We start from the raw sequence: 20119 nt of genomic DNA, 5'->3' as shown, positions 1-20119 counted from the left end.
ATAAACATGCAATACGCCACTGCAAAAAGAATTACCCATAAAAAATGTCATTAAGAGCATGTGAATGGAGACACACATCATCTGTTACCTGCAAAGCTCTGAAAATGTTCTCCATACATTTTAAAGTCACTTTGCAAAAACAAGACCTTTTTTGCGGTAAGCACATCAGCTGACATGTAATGGAAATATTTGCGTGAATATTCAAGAAAACCGGACTAAATCTGAACCCTTTGCTAATGTTAGAACAACCGAGAACAGGTATCATGTGCAGTTTCAAAAAAAAAGGTTATAAATAAGCTATCTGAGCACAGCATTTTCCCCTGTGCAAATCTTCTTTAAAGGAGGCGCTCCTGATTCATCCAGTTCCTCCTGTTGATGAAAAAGGAATACATTAAATCGATTACTCAAATATTTACATTGCTAACATCCAATATGTAAAATGCAACAGCCTCCACACATAATAATGTGGCTGTTGAAAATGGCTGATCTATTTTTCCAGTGTGAACCTGTGTGTCAGCAGTGCTCCTTCTGACAGCTCCTGATGAGAGCAAGTCTTCTTGATGAGAGTCGGTGCTCATCTGCACCATCCTGCCCTGAATGACCTGGCTCTGTATCAAAAATAATAGAATAAGCACTTATTATCATTGTTTTGAACAACTAAACAGACCTATGAACACCAAAGCACTGTACTGTAACTTACATGATATTTGCAGGTGTATTTTATTTATATCCCACAGAACTCTTTCTATGTTGTTAATATAATGATCGACTTAGAATACAGGTCATATGGGTGACAACTTAGTGGTGTTATATAATTATGGAAATTCATACATCACTGTTGCTTTGTGTGCGTTACTGTGAAGGCATTCAATTTGTCTAAATGCAGTGACATAGCATTGCAGTAGTGGTGAATTTATTACTCACTTTACAACATTTAAACTGCATTTGTGTTGTTAAATCAGCTCCATTTACTTCTTCATTTCGCTAAGTGGCTTATACTTGGTTTTGATAAGAGCTCATTGACAAGTGTTACCATGGAGGCAAAGTGGAAAAAGGCTGTGGTGGCATCCACAGATTATGAGGGTGGAGGGCTGTGCCAGGACTTCTAATTTGTTAAGCAAAAGAATAATAACCTGATGGCTAAATGCAACTTTGGCAGACAGATAGGTTTTGTTCCTACTGCCAAGTGGCATGATTAAAACTCATGAAAAGAACACTTCATGTATGTTCTATTTTTCAGGGAGGAGATATGTTGATATGTGAACATACTAAGGTTTAACTTTATGTTGTCCAGTTGTTATAACAAACACAGCATCTCCAGAGATGTTTCCATAAAAATGCAAATACAACAAGCAGGGCTTCAAATGTCAACAAGGTGAAGAAGCAGAAGCACATGACTTTTGTAATGACCCTGATGTTTAACTTACTTGTGCATTTATTGTATCTATAAAAGCATTTTATAAGTGAAATCCAATCCAATTGCAGGAGTAATGTACTAAATCCGAACAAAATGTAGCTTCACAGCCATCCACATACCGTCCACAATCTCCTGGCAAGCATTGGTGGCTGTGAGTCTTCAGCCGGAGGCTGGAGGTGTGAGGAGGGCTGACCTGCTGCGAGCTGGAAGTGCTGCTGCTGTTATCCATTTTAGGCTGGTAAACATCGGACAGAAAGCTCTGGTTGCTGTTTTCATCTGTAGTAAAGAGTCACAGGAGAATCACACGGCGACAGCTTGCAGCGTTTCCTCTTGTTTTATTCAATCATGTGATATCTCTTTTTAATCGTATGCAAAAGAAAACTAGACACAAGCATTACCAGTGAAATCCAGTAAAGAGTTGGTGTTTTCCAGGACCACATCTTTCAGCCCTCTCACGTCTCCTCCGGTGGATTTGGTGCGGTATATCTGATTACAGACAGAGGAATGTTAAAATGATGGGGTGGATGCAGAAAGCAAAAAAAAAAAAAAAAAAAATTACCTGCTTAGTTTCTGTTACTGGCACCCATTTAAATATACGTAGGGATGTGTCACCAACTGTCACCCATTTCTTCTCCCTGGGGATGAAATAACTTTGAATAACTTCAGAGAAAGGCTCAGTACACGCCTAGCGTTGCCATTCGCATTAATAACAATAATCTGTGTCATGACACACAGCATTAAGCTCGTGTTCTCTGTTTGCATGGACAGCAGACATGACAGCTGATCGAATATGCTACTATGCTGACATACGGCCGTCGCTGATGGCGTGGAAACATGTAGAAAATCAGGACAACGTGTGCGATCGTGCTTATTTGAAGTCGTCGCAGTGTGACTGACAGCACAGCCGGCTTTATATCCGTAAGCCGCATGTGAGGCTGGAGCCATATTGACAGCTCTCGGCGGAAAAAAAAACTCATCTAGCCCCGCCCCTTCTCCCAACCCGGAGCGCCGATTGGTCAGCAGCCCCGTCAATCATCTAACTTTTCCGACTGAAGTTTTGTTGAGCGACGCAGCAGATATCAGCCCGCAGTCTACTAACACATTTCCCTCCATATTGTCCCCCAGACAGCTTACGTACCATTTGCGCACTTTCTCGATGGCCGCCAGGACCTTTTTAATGTCGTCTTTGGCCCGACTGCGGTCTCTGCGCGGCCTGATCGTCCCGACATCTTGATGCTGTTATGATTCATCTACAGATGCATCTGAAAACTTCAAGACCAAGCCCCAGTACTCCGTTACAGACAAAGTCTCGCGAGATTTCACAGTCTCCTTTTTTTTCACCTTCCTCACTCTGTTCATGACCATTCATTCTCAGGGACATACATTACATTACATTACATTACATTTTATATACACATATGTATTATATGTGCTTGATTTCATCTTCAGCAGAAAATCTCCGCTATTTTTTTGCTGTTTATTTCAAATGTTAAATTGTATTACAGAACAGGTGGTTCCTAAAATACTTTCCACCCTGGTGCCCTTCTCCAATCACGATCTCACAACAAAAATTTAGCATATAAAGTGATGGATTTCACCCTGAAATTAATAAGGTATTTTCTATTTCTATGAAAGTTACTCTCCACCCACCTGCTCTGGACAGAGATAGGTTACTACACAAACCTCATGAGAATTATAGTGACAAGCCTTGGCAGATCCTATATTTGCAAATGTTTAAAGTCTTAAAAGCTAATATATCAATATGTCACAAAATCCAAAGACGGGAACAATTTAAGGCATGTTTGACTCTTAATTGCAGTTGTGTGCTGGAAAAGACAGTCACAGATTAAACCCGAGGCATCTAAAGGCTGCCAGGTAGACACATGGTATATTAAACACTATCAGGAGAAGACTAGTCTGTTTTACTGAAGGAACAGAGGTCAACATAGAAACACCCGATCACAGAATTAAACGGATAAAATGGCTATAGTACTGACCACAGTTTGAATGTTTTTTTTTATTTTTTCAATATTCTTTTAAATGTATTTCTAAAATAAACCTGTTACTGAGTGGATTTTTATGTGAAGAATACTTCCATCATTTGAATATGTTAGCACTACACTGCAGTGCTGAGATAAGATAATAAAATGAATGACCCATGATCTCACCTTTACAGGCCGGTGTGGCTCCAGCACCGCCTGGAGCCACACTGGCTAATGTTTATAAAGTATTCATACAATCTATGGTGTGATTTTGCTAAAATATGCAGGGCACATGGACCACATGAAGGACCTTCTTTAAAATGCAGTGGTCTACTGAAGACAGCCTTAAATTCTGGGTATCATCTTTAAACAACAGAGGGCAGTCTTGAGTCAGGCAGTCACCTGAGCCTTAGTCAGGGAGCAAAGGTTGCTGTAGAACTGATTTGTTGACGTGATAAGCATAATCTATGAGAGGAAATTGTCTGTTTTGTGTGGCATTATCTTTGCACGTGCACAAACAAGGTCAGCACGAATCATTTGAAAATCCACTGCCAGTAAAGAACAAATACTTGTTCTAGTATTTTTAGAATAGAATAGAATAGAATAGAATAGAATAGAATAGAATAGACTTTATTAATCTCACAGTGGACAAATGTATAGGTGCAAAAGGCTAAAAGAACACACAGGGGGCTGCAAGAAGTAATGAAAGGTGCAAACAAAGTAACAAGTAAGTGCAAATCATAGTAAGGATGATAATAGAAAAAGTAAAACTAGGAAGATCAAACCATATGTACAACATGAATCTTAAATACAATATAACAGGAATTATAATACATGAAAATATGTACAATATGTTCTAGTGCAGCAGAGTGAATGGATTATAAAGTGTCAATGAATTTCTATGGGGGTTAAAGTTTTTGTTTATTTGGTTGTTTTAAGCTCTAATGGTAATAGAAGTGGTAAAGAGCAAAACTAATAGCATTATGGGCTCGTGACTGAAAAGAAAATCTGAAATCTGAAATATTACTCATATTACTTTGTCCAACTTTGGGTCCAGGAGGGCTGGACTGATTGTCAGCTGATCAGAAGGCAATACAAAGTTATCAATTAACCTAAAATGCAGGGTTTTTTTAAGGGTTAACATACAAATTTCACACAGAATTATTTGAAATGGTTTTCTTCCTGTGAGCCAAGGAAGCAAACCACAACACTGATGATTCAGTGTCCTTTGTAATTTTAAAATATACTGAATCAGTTTAAAGTTAGATTTTTTTTTTTAGATGAACAAAGATTTATCAGTTGAGAATGAGAAAAATGTCCATATCATCTGCCTTGAAAGGTCGTCTGATTTGGTGAACGTGTAAGCTGAAATTTCACTTCAGTGGCAGAGATTTATGCAATGTGATGTCAGATTTGTCAAACTGATATGACAGCTGGAGAAGGTTTGGTTTGGAGACATGAGGGTGCAGGCGGGTCCTGCTGCGTCCAGCCCGTGGCTGAAGGCTGTGGGAGGAGCCAGCGGCCGTTGCCAGAGAAAATATCCAAATAGCAGCGACGTTTCTTGGCGTGCGTGCGTGAGGAAAGTAGCGTCATTATCCACAACAGCAGCACGGTCGTTCCTGTGAGGATACTGACAGTAAAAGTTTCTTAACTCATAGTGCACCAGCCCCACAGGTTTCAGAGCACATCTGCTGTTCTACATGTGCACGTGCAGCTGGGGGAAAAAAAAACAGAAATATATAATTTGACAATTTCAGTAAAATGCAAGTTTTTAAGCTGTCTTCTTTATTCCTTGTTTTAACTTTAAGGTTATTTAGCTTTTTATACTCTAATATTGATAACACAAAAATACAATGATGGATGATGATGATGGTGATGATGATGATGATGATGATGATGATGATGATGATTTATTATTATTATTATTATTATTATTATTTGTAGTAGTGGTAGTAGTATTTTTAGTAGCATAAAATTTGGAATTTGCAAAACTATATACCAATTACAGATTCTGAATCAAATTTCAACAACACTGGTGAGTTTCCATATTTTATGTATGCTTTTAAAATAAGCTTGGCAGTATTCTAGATTGTGAAAAAGATGCAAAGCAATCTGTAAATGTATAATAAAATAATAATGAAGCAGTTGGATGCAGAACTATGAATGAAAGATATGGAATATTGGTTTGAATTAATTTGGACTAAGAATTTATCCCTAACTTTAGAGAGGCAAAGCAGATCACATGGAGTGTGTTGTAAAATCATGCATTAGACAAAATTCTACTAATAGCTAAAATACCTTAAGAGACTGATTGATTTTTAATTTGTTGCTCTGAGTATTGCATGTTACTTATCATCATTTTATTCTTTTTTCTTGTAGTTAGCTTGAGTTTCATATATCTATATATTTCATAAGGGTGTCAATCCCCATTTTCCCCCAATATTATACTGTTCATATAAGTCATATTGATGTACAGTAATGTAGAGTAATTACATCTTTGAATGTCCAATATCTGAAAGTTCTGGGCTAACTTGAAATGCCACTGTCGAACATCTTCCATCTTGTTCTCCGATTAATGATATATATATCCATCCATCCATCCATCCATCCATCCACCATCCATCCATCCACTGAAGCCAATCCCAGCTATGGACAGGCTGCCAGTTCCACCACAGGGCTCACATTATTTCTTACTATATAAACTCTTAAAATGACACATTCGAAGTCCTTATAGATTTTATTCTCACATATATAAAATATTTTTAGATAGATAAAAATTTACTTGAAATCAGCCCACATCTTTAGTCCTTTCCTTTTGGATTTCAAAATACTGGTGGTGAGGTCTAGTAAACAAAATAGCAACATTTTCCACTATACATTCGAGGCCACTTGGTGGAGCAGTGGTTAATCTGCTCTACAGACTGGGCCTTTCTGTGTGGAGTCTGCATGTTCTCTCGACTCTGTGCGTGGATTTCTCTGGGTACTTCAGTTTTCTCCCACAGTCCAAAACATGAGAGATTATTTGCGACTCTAATTTGTACAATTACTTTGTACAACAATTTAATTTTAAAGTTAATTTAAAAAATATATTCCCTAGAAAATATAATTAAATCTCCAAAAAGGTTCTTCTAAAGCTGTAGCATCTTGCATGCTTTTCCAAATCCACCTTGACAGAATGACTTTAATGCTAGTGCATTTAATGCTTTTGTCTTTTCATGGCAGGTGATATATCCTTGAAGAAACATGTTTAAAAAAAAAAAAAATAAAATAAATGTATTCTTAGAATTTTTAACATGCTTGGTAATTTTGAGGGCCTGATTGGAGCCTTTGGAGAAGGTCAGTTTTGACCCACAGGCCTTGTATTTGGCACCCCTACTATAACCACAATTTACTCAAACCTCCAACTTTTATTATACTTTTATTTATTTATTTTTTTGGTATTTATTTTTTTATTTATTCATTTATTTATTTTCCAATCTGACAGGGTTTTTTTTCCTCTTCTTCCTTTTATGGTCTTCACCAATATCTCATTTTCTTCATAGGACTATATTTTGATTGTAGCTATCTATTTGTCTGTGCAGTCTTCAAATATTGATTGAAAAACTGAATTTTAACAGTCAAATTAAGATAAAGACGACATAATGACTAAATCTCATTCACGTGCTCACGCCTCCCGGCCCGCGTGCAGTCATTGGGGACTTTAGTTTGAAGTGTACCGGAAGTCGCCCCCTCACCCACACGCGCTGCGCGCTGGAGCCGCTCCGCCGCTGTCAGTGTCTGACTCGGGTGTTGGACAGAGAGGCCAAGCGCTCCAGTGAACGGGGCTACTCGTCCAGCGCAGTATGGACGGCTGCCCGCCATAGTTAGTGCAGCCAGTGTGTGTATGTATTTGTGTGTTTTAGTCCAGCTCGCTCATCGGCTGGAAGGTTGTTTTTTTTTCGCCCGCTGTGTGTTTTTTTTTAACCCCCTCTGTCAGAGACCACAATGGATCGAGTGAAGAGCTCCATGCAGCAAGTCCCCAACGCTATTCCCAAAGTGATCCGACGGACCGGAGGGGCGAACAGCCTGGAGCTGGAGAAGGAAAACTTTGAGAGAGGGCAGGTACGGAGCGCGTGCTCACACAAACACGTTATTCCCCATGGAAAGCGTGGGACGAGGGACCTGGCTGAGAGCCGCTTTATGGAGCGGGAGGATTTATGGGCATGTTTTGTTGTCAGCTCCCAATCTAAACTGCATTGTGAGGCTGTGTATGAAGTGACAATAGATCTAACACACAAGCACACTGTGTTGCTGTTGTTTTTTTTTAATCCATTCTCATCCACCCAACGTGAGACAGTGTTTGTGTGTTGGGTCCAGATTACTGTTACTTTGTCTGTCTGTGATCAGCAGTTACAAATACTACAACAAAAGAGCTGTTCAGATGTGGGTCAATGGCCTTTATAATTCAGATAACTGCTGTTTTGCTTATCTGCTCTTAAAACCAGACATGGAGGAGACAAAGCTCAGCTCCCGTGAAACTGGATCATATGCGGCTGGCTGTCAGTCTCCTCTGAAGATTTATGTAGTCAGAGCAGGATCTGGTATGGTGATGATGGTTTGATGGGACCCGGGTTTTGCAAACTTTACCTCATATGTTTGTTTTAGATGCTGCTCAATAAGATGTGGCTTCAGGAGCTTCAGCTGTCTGAGAGCTGCAATCCCATTGAGCATATGCATTTATGTTATAGTGTGGAGCCTGCTGCTCCCTGCCTGGTCTCTTCCCCTCCCCTCTCCCCAGACCAGGCATGGAGGGGAGGGAGAAAGTAGGTCAGATGAATCGAGGCAGCCAAACTACTGCAGAAACATGCTTCCCTCCCATCCACAGCGTGGCTCTAAATCGGACAGTACACTCGACACAGCCTAAATGTGCACAGCAGGTATTTGGCCGCCCTGCCTTCGATTTGCTCCCACCTCTTCCCTCTCCACTTCCTCCTGTTACTGACCCTCGAGTCTCTCTCCCCCACCCGGGACAGTCGCAGCGTGGATTAGAGGTGGGCTGAGAGACGCATGCGTAGCTTTATGTGTGTCTCAACCCAAGCCTGGTCACTAGGTCAGTGTCAGGCTCTTGAGATCCCACCCTCTGGAAGGTAGCATCGCCCCACCTGATAAGGCAGGCCTGAATAATGATTGGCAGCTTTATTAGCTGCACAACCTATGTGAGACTGTAGTTTGTATTACAGTTGCTTCAGAAAAGGTGCTCATGCTTCACTGAGAGAAACATGGGGTGAAGTGTTTTGTCCTAGAGGACTCTTTAAGATTGAACTGCACCGCTGTCCTTAGGGGCGGAAGACGACCTGCTCTGCCAGCTGAGGCACAGCTGCCTGACATAGTGTCCATCCATCAACTCACCCGTCTTCTGCACAGGTTTACTGAGCTCGGGATTGCAGGGTGTTGGCCCCGATCCCAGCTAACGATCGGCAAAAGCAGGGTTCACACTGGATGGTTCAACAGGGCATTTACTCACTTACTCATGGAGAACATCCATGTTTGCACAAGCAGAACATTTCAGAAATGCCCCCAAGCTCAGCGAGAGAATTTTATCCGAAACTTGCATAACTACCTGTGTGAAGGCTGAATTTTCTGCAGAGCTGCTGTACTGGATCACATTAATTACACAAGGGGCCGTGAGCGAGTCAAAACACGGTGCTGCCGACATGCCAAGGCCAGAAGTATTCAGAATGGAATCTGAGTTTCGTCCCGGTTTGATAGTTTTATGCCTCTCGTGTTTTATTAAAGCTTCTAAGCATCTGAGACCATTTAGACAAAGCAAATTGCTTCACAGTTCATCAGCTTCCCTTTTGCTGTTATAGGGAGGGTGAAGATATTCAGGCAAGACGAGACAAGCCCGTGTTTGATTGGTTATTAGGAGTCACCAGTCTTCTAGCATAACTAGCCTACAGCGTGATATCAGGGTTTTTTTTTTTTTTTGTCCTTCTCACGAACGGCTTGCTCTTTATTAAGCTCTAATGCTGTATCTACAGTTTTGTTTGAGTTGGTGCCACTGACCAGGATTTATTACCTCCACGCACATGTGCTGTGGGTTGATTTTTGACTGTGGATCCCGAGCTGTGGCAGGAGGTGCAGGAATCAATGAATCTGCTGTCTACTTTACAGGGGATCAACAGGAGATAATCTCATCTGATCTGTTGTGCTCTAAGCTGCCTAAATCTGCTGGTTGCCTGACTTTCTCCTCCTCTGCAGAAAACCCAGCGCCCGTCTGCCTGCCTGTCTGTCTCTCTGGGATTTTTTTTTAGATCTTTTTGCTTTAAAGTACTCTGGGTGAATTCTGAAATGTTTCTACTGATCAGTTAACATTAGATATAAGGATTAGTCAGCCTGATTGGCCTTTGAGAAAACAAAAAGGTTCTGAAGAGCACAAAAACTACACATTATTTTGAATTGAAATACATGTTTTGAACTTTACTGGTTAGTGTAAGGGAGATGAATTGCAGAAAAAGTGTGATTGATTTTCATTTCCTTTTGGATTATGTTGCCAGAAATATTTTGCGAGAAACATAACAAACTCCAGCATTCAACCAAAAAAATGATTTACTTGGTGCGAGGCCAAGCATGTGTGGCATGAGAGTCGGAGGAAGTGGTGAGATTTAAACTCTGTAATGGGGCTCTTATCCTCCCCTACTTGTAATGACTAGAGTAGGGATGTTCAGGGGCCAAATGGAGCCCAAGATAATCTTCAGTGCTTTCTTTTTTTTATTTATAATTTGCTGCAGCCAAAAAAAAACAAAAGGATTGAATACGCCCTTTTCTTGACTCTTAAGATCCTAAATCTTCTCTTCAACTATATTTTCTTCAGAATATTTTTGCAAAAGCCCATCTGTATGTTTTTTTAGAAATTGCACCTCACTGTATGCGTTAGCAATAAGAGTGCTAGCATTTACAGTGCCACCCTCTGTAAATAATGGAGAAGTGGTGTTACTTCTGTTAAGTTTCATGTTAACCTTTCTTAGTAATTTCTTTATTTTGTAATTTAATCCATGGAGTCATATCTGTCAACAGCAGTTCTCTGTTGATATGTATACTCGTCTTGACTTTTCAAGCCCGAGTTGCTCGTTCTGAAAGCTGCTCGCCCATCTGTGTTTTGTGTTGAAAATCCTCTCTGTCATAAGGTCCATACCAGGTTATAAAAAGCCTGAACTGGGGCAGCCAGATAGAACACAGCACTTGCCTTTAATGACATGTTTAGCCTCATAATAGCAGCTGACTCTTTAATTTAGAGGTTAGGGGGATTTAAATTCTGCTGTGTTTTCGCAGACGTCATGGCGTATTTTGGTTTTGTAGAAGTGAATTCTCAAGGTTGTAACAAAACCAGTGTGTAAATAACAAGCCAGCACAGAACATAACATGTTTTTTTTTTAACTAATCTTTATCGCCAGCCTCCAGAATGTCAGAGATGCCAGCCTGCTGTCTCTGAGCTGTCAGAGGCCAGAGAGGTTTTCCTCTGAATACTAGTGTAGGTAGTAATCTCTGGACCCATATGAGCCATAATTAGCACTTGTGGAAAACTTCTGGGGCAGCAGTTCCTCAGCTGGGATCTGCAACGCGAGGCTCTGAGTGACACCACATTGTATGTTACATAATTAAAGCCTTAAAATAAGACTGGCTGCCAGCCTCCTCCTTCCTGCCCTTCTCTGGGTCCACACTGAATCACCTCTCTTTGTGTCTGGATGTGAGTGCACATGTGTCAGACTGTTGCTGGGACTGTGAATGGCAGTGTTTTTTTTTTTGTTTTTTTTTAACCCTTCCGATCTCATTATACACTTCTAATGTTCGCCACTGGCTAACCTGCAGTTTTTAAACTCCTCAATCTTCCGCCTCACTGTTTGCGTTGCATGCTTTGACGGAAGTTGCTTGATTTAAAATGCCTTTGCATCCTGTTAGTTTTTCTATTTGTCTTTTTATTTGTAGTTGTTCAGCAAAACCAGGATTACGTCATAACAACTGTGGAATGCAGACAGGAAAACATGGACCCCTGATTAGAACCCAATCATGTACGGGTTTTTCTAAAGCAGCTGTCTTGGACACCCCTGGTCTCCCTGCCCTGCACCCTCCCTGGAGGGAGAAGCTGCTCCGTGGCCCTCAGTCACAAGCAGGACTCAGCAGTGCGGATGTAGACAAGCATTTTTGGGGTTGTTTTTTTTTTTCCTGAACACCCTGAATTCTTCCTCTCTAGCTTTTGTCCCTCTCCTTGCCCACTTCTAACCTCTCCGCTTGTCATTGTCTTGAGTCCACACTGCCTTGTTTTACATCCTGCAATTGAAAATGCAGGGAAGTCATAGAGGGATATCCGCATAGCACGAGGCGCACAGGCAGACGAGCATGCAAGCATGGGAGTGAGACCACTGAAAGCACTGAGGCAGCAGAAACAGCAGGCGGTGGTTTGTGGCCTCATTGCACTGGCTGTGTGTAGAATAATAGAGCTGGACATGAGTGACAGGTTCGTAAGTGGAACAAAGTGCACTGATGAGTTCCTGGCGGCATCGACAATGGCTTTGAATCACAGATTGTTTTGGAGCTCTCGTCAGTGTTTTGCAGCACAGTGAAGCAGGAAGTGAGGAAGACGGAGATGGTGCGATGGAGCTTTTATTTTCACGTGCCACATTGGTCAGAAGTCAGACTGAAACCCAGATCATTGATGTGGTATACGAATTAGCACGAGTGACTCCACCTTACATTATAAAAACATATTTGAATGACGACACTTTTGAGCTGAAGGCTCTCAAACACGTGATTGTGATAATTCCACCTACGCCAATTTGTCATCCTGCTTACACAATCGGTGAACTTGTAGAGTTAATTTGTGCCTGATTTGACCTGTTAGAGGGGGGAAGTGCATGTAGTGACACAAAGGTCTCCCGTGCACATGTTGCGCAATAAGTGTATGAAAACACCCCTTAATGCAATGTAAAGGATAACATTTATGGTAACGTGCAAAAGGTTTTGAGTGATATAATGTTACTCATTGCTCATTGCTGGATGATTGATTGCTTTATGAGTGACCAAGACGTGTTCGCTGGATTTTTTTACTGAAGTATCTCCTCCTTTTATAAGGAGAATGGAATAACCTCATGATTTTGGCATCTTTATTCTTGTTAGTGAACACAGTTTTAACACCTTCTGTCAGCACTCACAGCTGAACTAAAGTGATCCGGGGGTTTTCCCAATCGCAAGCAGAGTCAATTCACGTACAAACTGTAACTCTCCAGTTTGTGGAAATTTAGTTTGATAACCTAAAGAAATATTTTGGAGTAGTTGTACTGGGGACACTGAAGTAACTTACTGACATTTGTTCGACATGGAAGTTGGCAGGCCGTCGTTCTCGAGTCGAGAAGCATGAGTGCAACTACATGGGCTGTAACCACTGAACAGAGGGCCCGCTTAAGAAATATCAATATCACTTTCATACTGCTTTACATTTACAGTTTTACCGTGTTGTTTCAATCAGAAAATAGGAAAATGAAATGGCTCCGTATTCTCTTTAGAGCCACATTAATCCAATGAAAAAATCCGGCAGGATCTGATTTGCTTCCTGTCTCTGTTAGTTTGTGTTTTTAATCTGACTCTGATGGCTTGGCATGCTCCCATGAACACTTTAAAGTACATTGTACTAAATGACATTTATGTTTGTTGTTCTTCTGAAGTTAATTGGATTTTATGGATGGCATGGCAAGTTTTGACTGTGACGGCAGCCAACCGCTATTTAGTATCACACCCTTAACAGTAATTTATTGTCCTACTTTACTTCATAGTACATATTAACCTGCATCAAGACAATAACTGACATGCAAAGCTATTCTTTATAACAACGGGAAGGCTTAAGGAAAAGGAAAAGAGTGTTTCTGAGCGAAAAATCCAGACTGTGACAGAGTGGGACTGCTGTATGCGAGAAATGCTCAGCCCTCGGCGAAGGGCCCACGCCGTACCAGGAAGTGAAGAGACTTGCTGGAAAATAGCAGGCATTGTTTTGAAGCAGACTGAGCAGCCTGGAGGTATAACGTGCAGCCCCAGCGGTCTAATGAGAAGCATATTGATTGTCGCGGCTGGCCTGGACTCGGCCGGTCAGCTGATGTCCTGTGATTGTACAGAAAAGCCTGGCCTGCATTTTAAAAGTGGATCTTGTGGGCTCATTGTTCTTCTGTGGCTGTGAACCGTCTCAGTCAGTTCTGTCTGCCTTTGTAACTGGCAGGCTGATGTTGAGATCAGGGTCCTCTGAGGCCATTATTGCTTTGCACTGAAGACAGAGTTTTTTTACAATATGCACACTAAAAGTAGTGCCTGTCGATCAATAATTGCAGAGTTCTTGTGCTTAATTAGAAATTAGATCCACAGTACTGTATTTACACTTAATTACAATTGATTTTGCCCACATTTACTGTTAGTATAGTCTTTACCACTTTGCACCTTAAACCATTTAATCATACTGTTCTTGACATAGAAGCACCAGATTGTAAAACAGCTTTATCTTCTCATACAAGAAAATGCACCGATCCTGAAGAGATGAACTATCTGGCTGCCACATTAGTCACCGTGTCTCTGCAGGTGTGTTCACAAGGGAGAGGTTTGGATTGATTTCAAGCAGTTGCTCTCTGGCTGATAAGCACCGCCGTCTGAAACCGAACATGTAATAAACCCTCTTCCAGATGGATTCTAGTGCCGGTTGGTCTGAATGGTCACGTACACATTTCTTCTTAGCGTCTACAAATGCTGATGCTTTAGCCCCTTGGTTACTTACAACCAGCCAGTGTAAATGCTGAGGCATTCAACACATTCTGACACCATGGATCGTATACACGGTAAACAAAACCGAGTCGTGCATGCGACAGCAGAACTGTTTATTTCTTCCTCTCTTTTCAATACAATGTTGCACATAACGGCGTCACAGTGCTTCATGCCGTCCACAATAGCTTCCCAGCTCGGCTACAAATGCATATTCCGAATATACCACCATTTGTTTGGGGAAGAAATAAGTGTTCTGAAAATGACATTTATTTTTCAAGAAGCTTGTTACAATAAACAAATAATTCACCAAACTCAGTTCGACATACATTGTTTCATGTTTTATTACAGGACAAATTCATCTAATTTAGAAAAAAAAAATGAAGACAAAATGTAAATCACATCTGTTTGTCAGTTTCATAGATTTTATGTTTAATTTCTTCATTCTTTAAAATGTCATGAAAGTTTGTAAAAGTTTAAAAGCTAAATGTACAAATAGTCCTTGACAACATCCTTGAACTAAAATGTACAATTTCTAGCTATTACTCGTACTAGGGGTTCTAATGGACCAAATCCAAACTGACACAGGTGTTGAAACTGAACTCTTTCTACTCCATGTTTGTTGATATGTTCAACAGAGATGCCTCTGCTACTCTTCTGACTGGTTCACATTGTGCTTTGATTCCTTGGAGCCTCCTCCTCCTCCTATTTTGCCTTCTTGGAAAGATGCAGACCCATTGCCCAATCTGTTTACCCCAAATATTACAGTGGAGCCAGACAGTGCGAGACGCACCTGTTTTTACTAACTAAAAACTCTTCCTCTGCAGCAGGATCTTTTGTAGTCAATACAAGCGTCATTGTGGGTTGTATTGGTTTGTTTGTGTCCTTGCCACCTGTTTCAAGTCTTTCCTGTTCTCGCTGTACAGCTAAAAAACAGAGAATGGGTTAAAAAAAAACAAATGTCCAGTTGTCAATGAGCAGCGAGAGAAAAATCTTCTGACAGGTCAGTGGTTCACAGGAAATATTGTGGTTGATCAGAACCCAATCAAACTACTGTACTTTGTATTGATTGATGAGCAGTATGTTGCACCGTGGCACACTAAAATGTTTTGGAATAATACTGAAGGCTGTTGTATTCCGTACTTCATCCACCAGGCTGCTGTCAGAAAGTGAAGGTTTTTGGTTGATAGTCCAGGAGGAGCCAGATGGGGCATCACTTACCTAGAATTGCTCTCACAGTGAAGACTGGGCTTTTTTTCTTTTTTTCCTCTTTTACACCATTGGAAGTTGCTCTTTTGAATGCTGTGACTTGAATGCAGCAAGGATAAGGATAATCATATTTCTTGTGGCATTTCAGCATTTTTAGGTGTTGCTTGGAGAACTTCTGTGATTGTGGATACTTTAGAGTTTAGTGATTATTTTTGTCAGTCGTCCTCTTGAGCTGGTTTTTAGGGCTGACCTCATTGTGTTGTTAATGACAGGTGATGGAGAATATATAAAAAAAAAACAGTTTAGACCTCCTCAGCCTGTTCTTTATTTTCAGGACCTCCCGGGGGTCCCCACTCCCTAGATTGGGAACCGCCGGGGTCTGAGCCATCCCACCCTGCAGGCTCCATGCTACTATTGTCCGCCTGAGAGAGCGGGCGATTTGCAAAATAATGGTGTGTGTGGGCAGAGCCGGGTGGTTTTATCCGTGCGGCAGCGGGAGGATGAGCGGCTCCTCTCCGCGGTAGACCCCCCCCCCCCCTCTCTCCCTCTCTCCCCTCTCGCGCTCCTCGGCGGTCGGATGCTGGAAGTCCTCGCCGACCAGCGAGCGCGTGACGGCGGCGAGAGCAAAGGGAGAAGGGACGCCGCGCGGAGGGAGGGGAGGAAGGAAGGAAGGAGAAAGGCACAGAGGAGCGTTTTAGGACCAAATCGGGACACATGTTGAGCTGAGAGCCCGCTCCACCTCCACCTCCACCTCCCCCTCTTCTCCTCCCAGATGCGTTTGTTGCCTCAGCCGCTTTCCCGTTACTAATTACTCCGCGGTCGGATTTAAAGGCAGCGGATCTCCTCTCCGGCTCCGACCGCCCGACCGGATCCGGCATCATGGATCTGAGCAAAATAGTAAGTTCCGGGGAGCGACGCCTGCTTGGCGTTTGTCTGCCCGTTTTGTTTTCCCGTTTTTATTTCCTAGAATGGAAGGGAAATTCACCGAGATCAACAGATACCCGGCGGGTTTGGGGGTGGGGGTGGTGTCCAAGGAGTGCTGAGACACACACACACACACACACTCTCTCACACACACACTGAGTGCGAGGGACTTGTTGTGTGCTGATGTGGTCGTGGGAAGTGAAGCAGACAGTCATTCCAGCGGTGAAGCAGTGTTTTGGTCCACAGGATTCCTCCTAACGCTGCTACATTTTGGTGCAAATAATCCAGATCTGACAAATCCTCAGTGAGCAACATCCAAGTTATCTCACAAGGCAGCTTCAACTAAACACTTCTATTTTTGGGGACATGGTATTCCAAGTTTGTTTATTGTGTCCCACACAAAAAAAAATGTTTTGTCTGGGTCAAGTAAGAACGCAGATCCATGGGGAAATAATTTCAGGAAGCAGGTATGTGGGAGAAAAAGGGGAAAAAAAAAAAAAACTTCTGCAAGGACAGTTTACATGTGCCTTGAATGCCAATTACGGCTTGTATTGAAGTTTGCTGGAGACAGACCGAGAAGGCAGCTCAAACTCTGTTTTAGTGTGTGATTATCGTTTTATTGCACAGATTCACCAGTCGGTGTTGTGAATTTTAAGAGCCGGCGTGCAGCCTAGGTTGAAAGCAGGCCGACGGACACCGGTAAAACAATGTGGACTTTATTTCACTTTTGAAGGCTGGACAAACTGTGCATCTGTCTTCCTTGGAGCCGGAGTGCTGTGAATGCTGCGATAGAGGCCAACAGACGGGCTAAGTGTCCGGAGTGTGCTGCTGGAGCAGGTGCACGTCAGACCGGCCTTTCACTGCCAGCACGGATGGGTGGGTGTACTTTAATGGCCCTGGTATAGGTCTTGGGGGGGGGGGCGATGAAAGCACACCCACAGTCCTCATTCCGGTAATCCTTAAAAAAAAAAAATACAGTGGTCTGACAAGTTTGTTGGTAAATCCAGAAAGGAATAATAAGAGATGGTCCATCAGTGATCGCCCCTTTCATAACCAAAACAGGAGAATCGCTCCCTGTGCTGTGAAATGAAGCTGCTGCCCACTGAAGTCAGCCGGGCCGTGTAGTGCAGACATGGCGTAGGTGTAGTGCTGGAAAACTCTCCTCTAGTGGAAGTCCATTCACCGGCACGCCACAGGTCTTTTCAGAAAGAAGTACTGATGTTCAAGAGGACACAGCAACTATTGTGAAACCTCTGGGCCCCGTCGGCATGGCTTTTGACCTTTCCTACCTGCCTCCGTAGCTTTTTTTGGGCCTGAAGTAGAATCAGAAACAAAGTGCTGCTTGATTCTGCACTTACAGTGGGCTGACTCCACTGTCCGATAACTGCTGCAGGATCAGCGGCGAGCACTGGAGAATGAGACTTGTTGAGGACTTGATTGCATTGAAGGCCTTTTTTTTTTTTTTTTTATCTTTTTGAGCTGACTTTGTTACAGTTCATCACAACACAAGTCGACAGTTAATTTGTCAGGCAGGCTAGTTTCCTAAATGATGCTTAACAATCATGCAACTCCACGCGATCCTAAAAGAGACCACAATGAGATGTAGCCAGCGCTGGCAGAAATAGCTGACAGCTGAGCCGGTGTGAGAGATTTACTGTTTTATTGCTGTGGGATCACTCAGCCATCATCAAGGACACACACACACACACACACACACACACACACACACACAGGGAACCTCTATGATGTTCTGTTGTTTCCAGTGCAGGGGAGATGTGAGCGAGCGCGCTCAGCCCCACAGATGTTTCTTTTATGATGCGCCGTCATGACATCAGCCCGCCAGGATGCGCGGCTTCAGAGCCGAAGGTCCTTCACACAGGGCTGCAGAAAGCCTTCCTGTTGGGAGAAGCTCATAAACCTGCCGTGGGGGTGCGAGTCCGAGAGGTTAATTATCCTGGAGCATGCCTTTGTGTGTGTGCGACTTTAACCAGCTGCTGCCCTCCACCTCTGCCTTCAGCAACAGGAGCCCATTGCTGCGAGGTCACACACACACACACACACACACACACACACACACACACATATGCACAACACTCCTAACATCCTGGAGCTCCATGTTTTCATGCCTTTTTAATGGGCTCTTCAGAGACGTCGTCTCCCCCCTGGGTTTATCTGCATCATTCGATGCTCTGTTGTATTTGAGGTAGGGAGCTTAATGTCTCAGAGTCTTGAATGTGACGGACAGATCCCTCGACTTGTTGTGATCTTTCTCCACAGCTTAACGACACGTGACGACATAATGGTTTCAAATCAATGTACTTCTAGTAAGGCTGTTAAAACATGACTGCAGTAAGTTTGTAAATTTACCTCCCACGTCTCCCTTTCAGCACATGCCAACAAACAGGAAAACAAATGGCTCCTGTTTTCTCTGCGTTCTTCCGGTCAGTGGAAGTGCGGCCGTCCTCAGAGGGATGTGGAGTGGCTGGAGCGAATGTTCATGTCGGACGCAGCGCGAAGTGGTCCTTAAACGAGCAACAGAAGGCTCTGTTCATAGCGCTGACCTTTAGAATCGGGTGGAGTCGCGCTTGGGAAAATGTTTGGGCCCAAAAGCTTTTCCACTTATTATCTGATTCTTGAATGAATCTGTGCAAAGTGCAGTTTCGTGTTGGCGTGGCCTGTGGTGAAGAGAGGGAAGGTGTTTGTGTGAAGAGCATCATGGGTGTTGCTCGCTTTTCAGTATCAAGTGTTATTATTTGGTTGTAAGTGTCAGTAAAGTTATTTTCAAGGAAAGGCTGAATGCCCAGTCTACAGGGAACACAGACGTTACATTCCCAAGCTGTTATTCTTGGACTTTGCCTCTTTTTCTCCTGTAGTCTGTCTTTTAGATGAACTTCTTGATATTCAATAAGTGCTTGATTCTGATTACAAACCCATACAGATTATCACTCATCTGCACCTCTGATTTTCAGAAAACAAAACTTTATTACCACAGAAGTTTTGACTACGTATGTAATGCAGTGACAGAGTAGCTTGTGAAGTTAGTGAGGGGTTTATCTCAGGAGCTGGTGGGGAGGAAAAGCTCGACTTCTGTTCATCAGATGGGTCCAAGCTCGTTTAATCTCTTAAGACCTGAGGCCACAACAGCATCTCTTCCTTGGTGGCAGATTTGCGTTCGTGTTACTTTACCATTTAAGGCTGAACGAAATGTTATTGTTGCTCTTTTTCCAGCTGGCATCAGAAGCACGAGGTTTCTGCCCTCCTGGTCCTGGAGAGCTGCATGGTTTCAGTGTGGTCTGACATCTGACGTATCTCATACAGCTGCATCTGAAAGTTGGATTGTTTAAAAATGGGTTAATCCTTAGACATAGACTTGAACTGAATTTAATGAAACGGTACATAAGAGAGATGGATAGATATTTCATTTATGTGGTATAATTTCACAAATTGCATTACATTTTAGGGAATAAAAGCAGTCTTCAGTTTTTGATAAACACCTGCAAATTCATTCCTGGACTGTCAACAGGTTGATCCAGGTCTTAATGGGTTGATAAAGGATCTGTATCACAGAGAGAAGTAATTTGTGGTTTACAGTCTGTAGGTTACTCTTTGATGATGAATTTGCATCGCAGATTGAGGCTTTTAATTATCAACCCTCGTGTCTCTCGCGGGCTCTGCAAGAGTTCACACAAAGACACCTTAAAGGGTCCGGCCGGAAATGTGAGCGGGGCAGACAGAATCGATGTTTGGTCTCAGCTGCTGGCTGTCTGGCTCCACTGAGCAAAGTTCCTCGCTGAAGGCGAGGGAGGAGGAGCTG

The 20119-nt window shown here is 42.6% G+C and overlaps 1 pseudogene; it reads right to left on the bottom strand.

The window, feature by feature from the left end:
* Nucleotides 1-200: 200 nt before the first annotated feature.
* On the bottom strand, nucleotides 201-2667 carry LOC115400709 (B-cell CLL/lymphoma 7 protein family member B-B-like; annotated as a pseudogene).
* Nucleotides 2668-20119: the final 17452 nt, after the last annotated feature.

Source organism: Salarias fasciatus, chromosome 14, assembly GCF_902148845.1.
Source record: "Salarias fasciatus chromosome 14, fSalaFa1.1, whole genome shotgun sequence".
Lineage (NCBI taxonomy): Eukaryota > Metazoa > Chordata > Actinopteri > Blenniiformes > Blenniidae > Salarias > Salarias fasciatus.
This window is presented reverse-complemented; position numbering and strand designations above follow the sequence as displayed.